General features: G+C 40.9%; 1 protein-coding gene across 1 annotated transcript in view; it reads left to right on the plus strand.

The window, feature by feature from the left end:
• The window catches only part of FMNL2 (formin like 2), a 1,741,163-nt gene that overhangs the window by 722,285 nt on the left and 1,006,372 nt on the right, over positions 1 to 12,506 (plus strand). The window lies entirely within an intron of this gene.

Raw genomic sequence — 12,506 nt, forward strand, 5'->3', positions numbered from 1 at the left:
AATGTATGAGGCATATCTTGAACCACTCAGCATACCTCAATATGATAGCCTCCTTCCCTGGAAACCAGTCACACCCTGTATATATGAGGATCATAGCATGCACTGCTGTGTACCTCTAACCTGATGTACCCACTCTTGGATGCCACCTGCACTCAGTATATCATATTGAACATCATGTTCTGTGTCCCCTGTAGTCTATTTCTACTCATCAGAATGTTCTGTAACCAGCACACACACTATAGATGAGCTTCTACCTTCTGTGTAGTGTTTCTTCAGGCATCCTTCTAGACAGAGTCAGTGACACATGGTGTGCAGCTCTCTGTAGCTACATATTAAAAGCTATACACTCTGATGTACTACATCAACCATTATACTAGTGTTAAAATATGCTTTTATATGTTCTGTTAGGTAACATGATTTCCATTTCATTGATCATTTTAAATTGAGTGGCTCTCCACTAGGCATCCCAAGATTTTTTTTGTCTGTGTCAAATAAAACTGTTTTTCACATCTGCAAGTGCAACTTTTAAGTCCTTATTATCATTTTTAACATTCAAACAGTCCAAATATATTTCTGGTTTCTTTACTGGTAAGACTGTCTCGTCTTCTTTTTGGAACAGTCCCTTCTGCTCAGCAAATTTTCATGGAGTTGTGAGGTGATCTGCATCTCAAGGCATCTGTTGATTGTTGCAGTGTTTAGTGTCTATTTTCATACAACATTACTGGTTGTCTCAGAATCTCTTCTTATCCGAACTCCAGTGCATTTAGCTTATAAAATGTCTACAGTTCCTGATATGCAGCTGTTCATAAAAAAAAATAGCATAGAATCTTGATTCAGTAGATAGTTCAAGTAATTTAGCTTCAGGCTGCAAAGTTTTCATGATGTTGGTAACAATATTTTTAAAAGGTTGCAATTTTAAGTGATGCTTAATATAAGAACTGAAATCCCAATAGAAATAGCCTTATTGAAAAAAGAGGCTAAACTAATAATTAAGTTTGGAGCTACAATCCCTTTTGGGTTCAGTAATAAACTTTGAGACATTTGCTTATTTGTGAATTTGTTAATTATTGTTTTAATTATTTAATTGTTCTATTTAAATACTTTTTTGACTGGATGAACTCTTGAAGGCATACTGTGGCCAAGCAAGGCACTAGACCAGATTAATAAAGACTTTGCAGGGAATTCAATAAACTCTGTGTAGGCTTTGCGCAGAGCCTACATGGAGTTTACGTCTTATTGCTACGATGCACAGCACACGTCAGGGCACAATGCATATTAATGAGGCGTGGTGCACCTAAGCTAGGTTTTGTGGCTTGCAACAGTATTGCTGGCTACAAAACATTTTAAGTGAATGCAGATAGCAATTTTGTGTAAGGCAGAGAACCTACAGTGTACAGATTTCCGCAGAATGCCACAACAATCACCAGGGCTTTACAAATAGCTGTCATTCTGTTAGTGCAATACATCTGCACAAAGGCCAACTTAATCAGAGGACAAATAACATATTTGACATAGATGTCACCTAGGAATGTATTAGAATGTAACAGTCTCAACCTCTTAGAGGGAGAAATGTGGACAAAGCCATAAAATGGGGGGGGGGTGCAAAGGACCAGAAATAGGGACATATTTTTAATATTGCACTAACAAACTTAGGAAGTTGATAGAATTTATAAGTTGTACATTAACATGAACTTTGTGAAGAGCTGGAAGTTTGAAACTCAAATGTCAGTCATCAGTTACTGACTGCACTCTGCAATGACATGCCAATGATTTGCCAGGAAAAAAAAATATGAGGAAAAGATCACAAATATAAGACAAAAATCTGGACATTCTGCCAGATCAGGACAGTTGTATAGTATATACTCAGATGTATGTAATATTGAGTCACATCAGTCCATAGATCATCCCAGTGATATGGAAAGAAGCCACATGCATAGAGAGTCGATTATCCTTATCCAAACTAATTGGGACCTTCAGTAGTTCAGATAATCAAACATATAACTGAACCAGATAAAAAACTCTCTAACCATCCCCAAAATAGCCTTATTTATTTATTTTACATTTGTTTACCAGGAAAGTCTGACTGGGATAAGACCCATTTTCAGCAGAGGCCCAGGGAGAAATGCCCCACATGCAAAGATTATACAAAACGTATACAAGAAATTATATAAAAACAATATACAACACTTATAGTACATCATTTGTATTAGACAATCATCTGATATAATTCCTTATTGTAGTGTAGACATTGTAGTTTCTCAAAGTAAGCTGAGGAAGGGTTTATAGGGGGAAACTGGATAGCAAAATATGAGGTTAGAGATTATCTAGACATGAGAGAGAGAGCATAGATTATGAGGTGGTCAGGGAAGAAGGAAAAACTATGACCAGAAGCTATTAAAACTAGTTAGTCTGGAGTAGTAGAGGAACAAAGCCAGGTGTCATTAAAATCATTTTTAAGAATATTTTTGAATTGGTTGGTATTTGTGTTGGTTCTGATGCTGTGAGGTAGTGAGTTCCACCTTGTTGCTACATAATGAGAAAATAGTAAGTCCCCCGTGGTATTAGTGGATTTGGACACGTGTAGTAGAGATATATTTGTTGAGCGAAGACTTCAATTTGTCATATGGGGCTGGAGAATATTTTGAAGGGCAGGGTTTTTTCAGGTTGATATACTAGTTTGTGTGCTAAGGGTAATTGGTTATAGGATAGAAGTTGTGGGAGCTCTGACCAGGAGAGTTTCTTTAAGGAGTGGTGGGTGGGTCAGTTGCAAATGTAGCTATTTTATTGTAGCATGTTTCAAGTTTAATTAAATCTGTGTTTTTTAAGGTTGGTGACAATTGTAGAAGCATATAGAAGTATTGATAGAAAATGGGTTCTAGCAATGGCAACCCTAGAGGGGTTAGTCAGATTATTGTTTTATTTCTGTAGAGAGTACCCATTTTTTTGTGAACTTTCTTAATTGTTTGTGCTATATGTAGGTCAAATCTTAGGTTGTTATCTATTATTACACCTAGTAGTTTTGTTTGTGAATCAGGAATAATTTTAGTATTATTCCTTGCTGTAATGCAGAAGGTGCTGGGAGGGGGGGGGCTTGTGGTTTGGAAGATCATGAGTTTTGTTTTATTGGGGTTGAGTATAAGCTGATGGTTAGAGAGCCATAGCTCAGTATCTAGAATGATTTTTGGGTTATATCATGGAGGTGTTGCAGGTTATTAGTGGCACATATAAGTGTTATGTCATCTGCATATTGAATAGTTGAAGCCAGTGGGATAGCACTGTGGAGGTTGTTTGTAAAAATAGTGAAGAACAATGCCCAAGAACTGAGCCTTGAGTTACTCCTAGTGTGATGGGAAATGGGGGGATAGGACATTAAGCCATTTTACAGATTGTTGACAGTCCTGTAGATAGCTTTGGAATCATTGGCGTGTAGAGGGTATGAGGTTCAATTTGGAGAGTGTATTTAATAGTTTGGGGTGGGAGACCATATCAAAGGCCTTGGACATGTCTAGAAAGACTGCAGAGACTATTTTACTATTATTTCTGAGTTGGTTAATGGCATTGCTGAAACTGAGAAGTGCAGTTGTGGTACTATGATGGGGCCTAAAACCATGTTGACATATTGCTAGCATGTTGTGGAAGGTAAGATAATGAATCAGTTGGGAGTGGATACATCTTTTGAGGAGTTTAGATAGAGAGAGAATGTTGGTCGGTCTGTAGTTGGTCAGCTCTGTGGAATTTCTGCCTTTGTGTAAGGGGATAATGTGTGCGAGTTTTCATATTGCTGGGACATGTTGTTCTGCTATGGACCTGTTAATAAGGATCGACATTGGATAAGATATGGCTTCAGATGTTAGTTTTAAATATTCGGCTGGTAACTTGTCAGCTGCTATTGAAGAGGGTATGAGCGTTTTCATTAGTTTCTTAATGGTAGCTGTGGGCACAGGCTGAAAGAGAGAAGGAGATGAAGTTAATATTGAGAGGTTTGAAGGCTAGTGATGATTCTGTGGAATTACTTTTATTAGAGGTAGTACAGTTTCAGTGAAGTATTTAATGAATTCTTCTGCAAATTATATTACTTATAGAAAGTAATTTCTCAGGACACAGTCTTGTCACCTTTACTTTTCTACATTTAAATCAGCAAGCATCACACTTTTTTGGAACTACCCTAAATAATAAGAACAAAGTAAAGAATGTTGAGTCTAGTCACTTAAAAGAGCTGACAGGAATAGATGACCTGCGTTAATATGCACTGTGCAGTAATCAACATCAGCCTTAATATTCGGTTTTAAAATTTAAACATTTTACAGATCAAATTCATTCTGGCAGTAATCACCACCTTTGATTTTTTTTAAAAAGCATACATATTACTGAGCGAATTCAGTGATAGTTAATATGTATATGTACCTAGTGTACACTGCATGCTTACCATTAAAACAAATAGCTCAAACTACCACCGGCTTGCATTCGATAGTACAGATTAGTTTGGAGGGGAGTTTTGGTTTCTTCGCCTCCAGAAAAGGAAAAGCCATATTTACTTGAGGCACAATAAAGCCAGTGATTACTTCAGTCGTGTTGTGTTTTCACTTTTAAGCAGTACGCTAATGACTTTAATGCACTGGGAATTAGCACACTAAGAACAGTTACAAAGAAGATGGACTTGATCAGATGTATTTTTTTTTTTTGTGGATAGGCACCTGTCTGTAATTCCAGCCGTTATGTTCTAAACCTTCCATTGAACAAAAGGGGCATTTTCCCCTTGGCCCCTTTTCTAATTGCTGTTCAGGTGGAACTATAAATGACAAATTATAGCTGAGTGAACTGTTAATGACAGTATCCAAAATTGTTATCATGCATCTAAAAGTTCAGATTAGTGGATGCAGCTACTTGCATTAAATTCCGTGAAGTGGAAGCAGCAATGAATGTTAAATTCTTTGTGGTAGGAAAGACACATGTACAGATGCAATGACGCAGGTCTTCGGAAGGTTGCGTTTGGATAACTGACATTTTGGATAATTAACATCCAGACAATCGATGATATACTGTATTTGATAAGGACAAGATCTGCACATCCTGGGAACATCTGGACAGTTGAGAGGTATGACTGTGAAGTATATGGTCCAAACACAGTACAGGGCAGTGTACCTACAGTGCAGAGTACTGTGATATTCCATTCCTAGCATTCTGTTCTGAAGCTGTGTTAATGACCTATAACAGGATATGGGACTGCCATGTAAAATGATCACTCAGGGGAAGTGTGTGTATTGAATAGGGACACACAGATGAATTATAGGAATGAACACAAGGAAAGAGTACAGGTGAAACTCCCTCACATACAGCACAGGGGCGCATGTCAGTGGAAGATGGTTTCAGCAGCAACACCAAGCACATATCTATATGGTACAGTACAGACTGTAGAGTGAAAATGTGTTGTCTGTGACTGTCACACAAGGTGACATAACAATGGAGAGGATATGTGTGTGATGTAAGCATCCTTACATGAATAACGCAGAGGACATCTATCCGGGATCTGACATATAATTAAGGTAGGGTGCATATTGGGAAACTGTTCAAACTGATATACCTACATATGAGTGTACTTTCAGTAGAGGTATACGGCAAGTTGGTCACAGGTAAAGAATCATAGTAAACATACAAGAACCAACCACAATTATGGACAATATCAAAATAATACCACCACTAATCCCATGCCTCTGACATAACATATCTGATGTGGAGTGATAAGAGGTGAGCCCACACACACACACACACACACACACACACACACACACACACACACACACACACAGATGACAACTATTATGATACATCCACACTCTATGAGGGTAATCACGCATACTGTCCTGGTACTGTGATATCTGCAGGAGGTGTTAAGAGGGACACTGTATGTGACAGTATGGGCAATACAGGCTAGTTGTCTTGTGTGCATGGCATATATGTATGGCACAATCCACAATGTCACAAATGATATACATGCCATTAATGTTGTCAAACACCTATGTATGCAGTGTGTGCATATGCATGCATCTGGTGTAACAATTTGATTGGTGTTCCACACCATCAGACAGTCATGTATATTCCACAGAAAGAATATCTAGGTATGGCCTGTAAGCTGTGTGACAAAGATGGTACACTTTAGTTACACATCACTGGAAGTTGTGAAGGGAGATACATGAAGAAAGGTGCATTGTACACAGTTATTGGTGTGATGAAGGCTGGGAGCCATGGAGTTATTATGGCCTGTGATGTGCGTGTCCTTCACATACCCAGTACTTGTGTTACATACAGTGGAGTAGTCAGCAATGTGACCACATGGTGGTGGGTATACCATTTACCCTGTACCCCAGCACACAGGTCATATACCTATTGGTCTGATTATGGGGTGTGATGTCCATTACGTGGGTGGTATGTCTGTTTCCTGATTCAACAAATCCCTCCATGTGTCTCATCAATGCAGGTGTTGTCATGGCTGTGGCAGCATTCTCTGTTATGTGTTGATGCTCTCTGTATTATACTAATATCACAGCTGGAGTCAGTCATTGCCCACAAACTGTAGTCCTTCAGGCAGCTGTTTGGACACAGCATGTGCATGCCATCTGTGCTCTATATCACTTAACTAATGGGCATAAAAGAGCCTAGCAGACACCCCTGATGTACCAACCTGATCACTGGACCTGAGATGTATGTCACGTCACACAGTTTGACAGTGAGATACCATGTATGTCATAAACTGGTATACCCATTTGGTGATATAGCTGTTTATGGCCACATATGACAGTGTTGAATGAATACCTCAGTGTGACTTTGTGTCAAATGTCTTGACGTATTGAAGTTCCACAAGATGATACTGTTGTCTTTATGCAAGCCCTCAATGATCTCTTTGAAGAAATCTATAAGATGTAATGGACCTGATGTAGCAATAACACCTCACACAGGACTGTTGCACACACCTGGAATATTACTAGTGGACATGATGACATGTTGGTTTACCTCACAGTTGAGGAGAGTCAAGATGTCTCTATACATGCATGCATCAGGTGCTATCCCTCCAACTCAGATGGATGCATGTGGATGTACATCCTTGTATGGGAACATAGGCCATGTGGAGGGTATGTTGAACTGTGTATTTAACCATACCAGGAAGGTGTATGTGTTGGGTCACACCATAGGTGATCTGTGATGTTGTCACAGCACATTGATTTTGTGTGATAGGCCTGAATGAAGGTAATACAGTACATACTGTCTATTGTGATCTGGCCTAGAGTTTTGACTCAATCACACATGCAGGTATCAGTGAGAAAACCCCCAAGATGGGGATTAAATCTTACATCAGTTGATGGATAAACAATTGGCTCACTGACAGAACACATCTTGTAAAAGTTGGTGAATCAATTTGTACCAGTAGAGCTAGAATTTGGCCTTTTGCTTACCAAGTTTGCTGATTCTTGAATATTCAATGCAATCATTGAGTCCACCAATGGTGATAACATAGTACATGAGGAGCTAACATACACAACTGAATGGTGGCAAAGGCACACAATGTACAAATAAATGCAGAAATATGTGTTTGTAATATTGTCTGTGTGAAAAGTGGAGTTCCTTGTTAATCACAGCATTGACAACAGTCCTGCTATGCAGAAACACAATGATGCAAGCACTGGGAACACATTTAGATGCCAGTCTGAACTTTAACCACCAAGTGCCTACACTGCTATTGAAAGCCTATGTTAGGCATATCATACATCATGCCATTATATTGAGATCTTAGGCTTCCATGACAGCACTGAAGTCAAACCTCATTATAGCATTAATAGAGTGTAATGCTCTTTTTTACATGGTACCTCACCAGATACAAGTAGCAGCTGGAGAGACCACAGGGCTTTCTTATCTTGCTGAGAATGCCCTGTGGTCTCTCCTGCTGCTGATACATGTAGCAGCTGGAGAGACCACAACGTTTTCTTAGTAAGATAACACAGGGCCCACACACCATGCCACTATGTATGTGGATAAATTAAAAGCCAGTACTTAAAGTAAGAGCTATGGGTGCAAGTCTAATGTATACAGGAGTGCTAGTGAACTTAGAGTAGATGACATCAGCAGGCCATGTGAGAAACAAGATGTTAGGAGGCCTGTATGAAATGGATGTGTAGGCATGAGCAAGTATAAAAATACTGTCATTGCATGGCATTGGAGCAGTAACTGTGGGATACACACTTTTGCTCTGTCCAGATACACACACACACACCAAATTGACTGCAGTGAAAACAGAACCCCTACTTATCAAAGTACATGACGAGTGGATGGGAAATAGAAAATTCACCCCGGGGATCACTCCTGTGGCTCTACTCGACAGAGGCACTGGGAACTAAGGTCAGGTGGCACGATGCCAGGGTAATCCTATGGGCCAGCTTGTAAAGACTCCAGGGCCATTAGCCTAGTACACACCTATGAACACAGTACTTAATGTAAGTGCCACTGCACAAGTCTGATTTATACAGGGGTGCAAATTAACTTATAGTAGATGACATCAACAGGCCATGTGGAGGACAACAGGTTGGGAAAACTGCATGGGTACATAGTAGCTTCACAGGTTCATATGTGGCTACTAGCTGTTTAAAAACACAAGTACCCTTACTGAGCACAGTGGATGATCATTTTTAGCAAAACATGCAGCACCAACTGGCTCAGTCCATGATGGACATAGGTGCCAGCCTATAGGTGACTTTACTGTCACCCAACCAGTTGTCAAGGTTATGCTTGAACAGGGTCATTGATGAGCACTGCTTCACATGCAGTGTGAGCATGTTACAGAGGCATGTGAATCATTGTGGGGTATATCTGTCTCTCCAGCATGTTCTAGGTTGAGAACTCTGGGGTAAGTTATTGTTGTCTCATTTGAATTGCAGATGTCCATCATTTCCAGAAGACTAGGGTCTGAGAGTGCTCTGTAGGGCAGCCATGTCTCACTTCTCAGCAGCCTGCATGATACCGAGTACAGTGACAGGTATTTCAATATTTCCATGTTTGTCATGTTTGGAGGCCTAGGAGTCCATCAGGCACAACCCTATGTTCTCTCCAGTTCCTGCAGGTGTCTAGTGAGGTACAGAGAGATTTGGGCATTGTACCCAATTATTGCTATGATAAATGTGGTGGTGTACAGCAGGGGTATGACTACCCTGGTCGTGGATGTGATGTCTATATGTATGATGTGCGCAATGCAGATTTGTGTGTCGCCACTATGTGCATATTGTGATAAAAGTGTAGATCACTATCAACATGTGTTCCCAAGTCTCACAACACTGTGTTTGAGCTTAGGGGGTGCTATGTATATCATAATTAGCAGGGGTACTTCATTGACAAAGGTGACAAAAGAGTCATTGTATGCTTAAGGTTCAGTCGGTGAGCTTGTCACAAATCATCAGTCTGTGTCAGCCCCTACTGTAATATGAGCCAGTTGGCAACCCATCTTATGACATAGGGATTTATACCTAGTTTAGTGAGCTTATCTATAATTCCAGAGGGGGGATGGTGTCGAAAGCCTTGGCGAGATCTAGATAAGCTGTGTGAACCATTTTACCATCATCTATGGCTTTGGTGACTGCTTCAAAGAAGTCAATCAGGTTTAGGAGACATGATCTGCCTTTTACAAATCCAAACTGAGTAGGGTCCAGAGTTTGGAGATTACTAATGTCTTTGTTTATGAGTTCCATGATGATACGTTCCATGGCCTTGCAGACCAGGCTCGTCAGGCTAATGGGGTGGTAGTTCCCGGGGTCTGTTGTGGCTCCCCCTTTGTGGAGTGGGATAACTGTCATGGTGTGCCATTCAGTGGGTACAAAGCCTGAGGTGAGGCTATGATTGAACATGGTACTTAGGTAGGGTGCCAGTTCATTCTGTAGTTCGTGTAGAACGCAGCCTGGGATATTGTCAGGTCCCATGGATGCTGTGTTCTTGGCTTTGGAGAGTGTGTTTTTTACCTGTGCAGCCGTGATTATAGGAACTTTGCATTCTTCCGGTATAGAGATGAGCCCTCTAGGGGGTGAGAGGGGGGTACAGTTACCACTGAACCTATCTGCTAGGATGTTGGCAATATCAGTTGGTTCTGTATATTTAGTGCCAGTATCAGTGAGAAAACCCCCAAGCTGGGGATTAAATCTTACATCAGTTGATGGATAAACAATTAGCTCACTGACAGAACACATCTTGTAAAAGTTGGTGAATCAATTTGTACCAGTAGAGCTAGAATTTGGCCTTTTGCCTACCAATTTAGCTGATTCTTGCATATTCTGTGCAATCATTGAATCCACCTATGGTGATAACATAGTACATGAGGAGCTAACATACACAACTGAATGGTGGCAAAGGCACACAATGTGCAAATAAATGCAGAAATATATGTTTGTAATATTGTCTGTGTGAAAAGTGGAGTTCCTTGTTAATCACAACAATGACAACAGTCCTGCTATGCAGAAACACAATGATGCAAGCACTGGGAACACATTTAGATGCCATTCTGAACTTGAACCACCAAGTGCCTACACTGCTATTGAAAGCCTATGTTAGGCATATCATACATCATGTCATTATATTGAGATCTTAGGCTTCCATGACAGCACTGAAGTCAAACCTCATTATAGCATTAATAGAGTGTAATGCTCTTTTTTACATGGTACCTCACCAGATACAAGTAGCAGCTGGAGAGACCACAAAGTTTTCCCAGTAAGATAACACAGGGCCCACACACCATGCCACTGTGTATGTGGATAAATTAAAAGCCAGTACTTAACGTAAGAGCTACGGGTGCAAGTCTAATGTATACAGGAGTGCTAGTGAACTTAAGAGCAGATCACATCAGCAGGCCATGTGAAAAACAAGATGTTAGGAGGCCTGTATGAAATGGATGTGTAGGCATGAGCAAGTATAAAAATACTGTCATTGCATGGCATTGGAGCAGTAACTGTGGGATACACACTTCTGCTCTGTCTGGAAACACACACACCAAATTGACTGCAGTGAAAACAGAACCCCTACTTATCAAAGTACATGACGAGTGGATGGAAAATAGAAAATTCACCCCGGGGATCACTCATGTGGCTCTACTCGACAGAGGCACTGGGAACTAAGGTCGGGTGGCACGATGCCAGGGTAATCCTATGGGCCAGCTTGTAAACACTCCTGGGCCATTAGCCTGGTACACACCTATGAACACAGTACTTAATGCAAGTGCCACTGCACAAGTCTGATTTATACAGGGGTGCAGATTAACTTATAGTAGATGACATCAACAGGCCATGTGGAGGACAACAGGTTGGGAAAACTGCATAGGTACATAGTAGCTTCACAGGTTCATATGTGGCTACTAGCTGTGTAAAAACACAAGTACCCTTACTGAGCACAGTGGATGGTCATTTTTAGCAAAGCATGCAGCACCAACTGGCTCAGTCCATGACGGATATAGGTGCCAGCCTATAGGTGACTTTACTGTCACCCAACCAGTTGTCAAGGTTATGTTTGAACAGGGTCATTGATGAGCACTGCTTCACATGCAGTGTGAGCATGTTACAGAGGCGTGTGAATCATTGTGGTGTATATCTGTCTCTCCAGCATGTTCTAGGTTAAGAACTCTGGGGTAAGTTATTGTTGTCTCATTTGAATTGCAGATGTCCATCATTTCCAGAAGAATAGGGTCTGAGAGTGCTCTGTAGGGCAGCCATGGCTCACTTCTCAGCAGCCTGCTTGATACCGAGTACAGTGACAGGTATTTCAATATTTCCATGTTTGTCATGTTTGGAGGCCTGGGAGTCTATCAGGCACAACCCTATGTTCTCTCCAGTTCCTGCAGGTGTCTAGTGAGGTACAGAGAGATTTGGGCATTGTACCCAATTATTGCTGTGATAAATGTGGTGGAGTACAGCAGAGGTATGACTACCCTGGTCGTGGATGTGATGTCTATATGTATGATGTGCGCAATGCAAATTTGTGTGTCACCACTATGTGCATATTGTGATAAAAGTGTAGATCGCTATCAACATGTGTTCCCAAGTCTCACAACACTGTGTTAGAGCTTAGGGGGTGCTATGTATATCATAATTAGCAGGGGTACTTCATTGACAAAGGTGACAAAGAGTCATTGTATGCTTAAAGTTCAGTCGGTGAGCTTGTCACAAATCATCAGTCTGTGTCAGCCCCTACTGTAATATGCTACCATTACTGGGGAACTCTGTATGAGTGTGTCCAAGTAACAGTCATCTGCAAACTTGGTAAACACAGGCCATCTACTGTTGCCTGTGCTTCATGGAAGTATTTCCAAGACAGTTAAGGGCCCAGCATATATTCTTGTGGTATTCCACTGGTGAGTGGGTTGGTGGTGGAGGTGCAGTCCCCGACTTTGAGAGTGCGTGTTCTGTCATTGAGCCAGTTGGCTATACATCTAGTACTGTACGGCACAATTCCCAGATGGAACATCTTCTCTATGAGACATGAATGGG

Source organism: Protopterus annectens, chromosome 6.part0 (assembly GCF_019279795.1).
Source record: "Protopterus annectens isolate FY-2018-M chromosome 6.part0, PAN1.0, whole genome shotgun sequence".
NCBI lineage: Eukaryota > Metazoa > Chordata > Ceratodontiformes > Protopteridae > Protopterus > Protopterus annectens.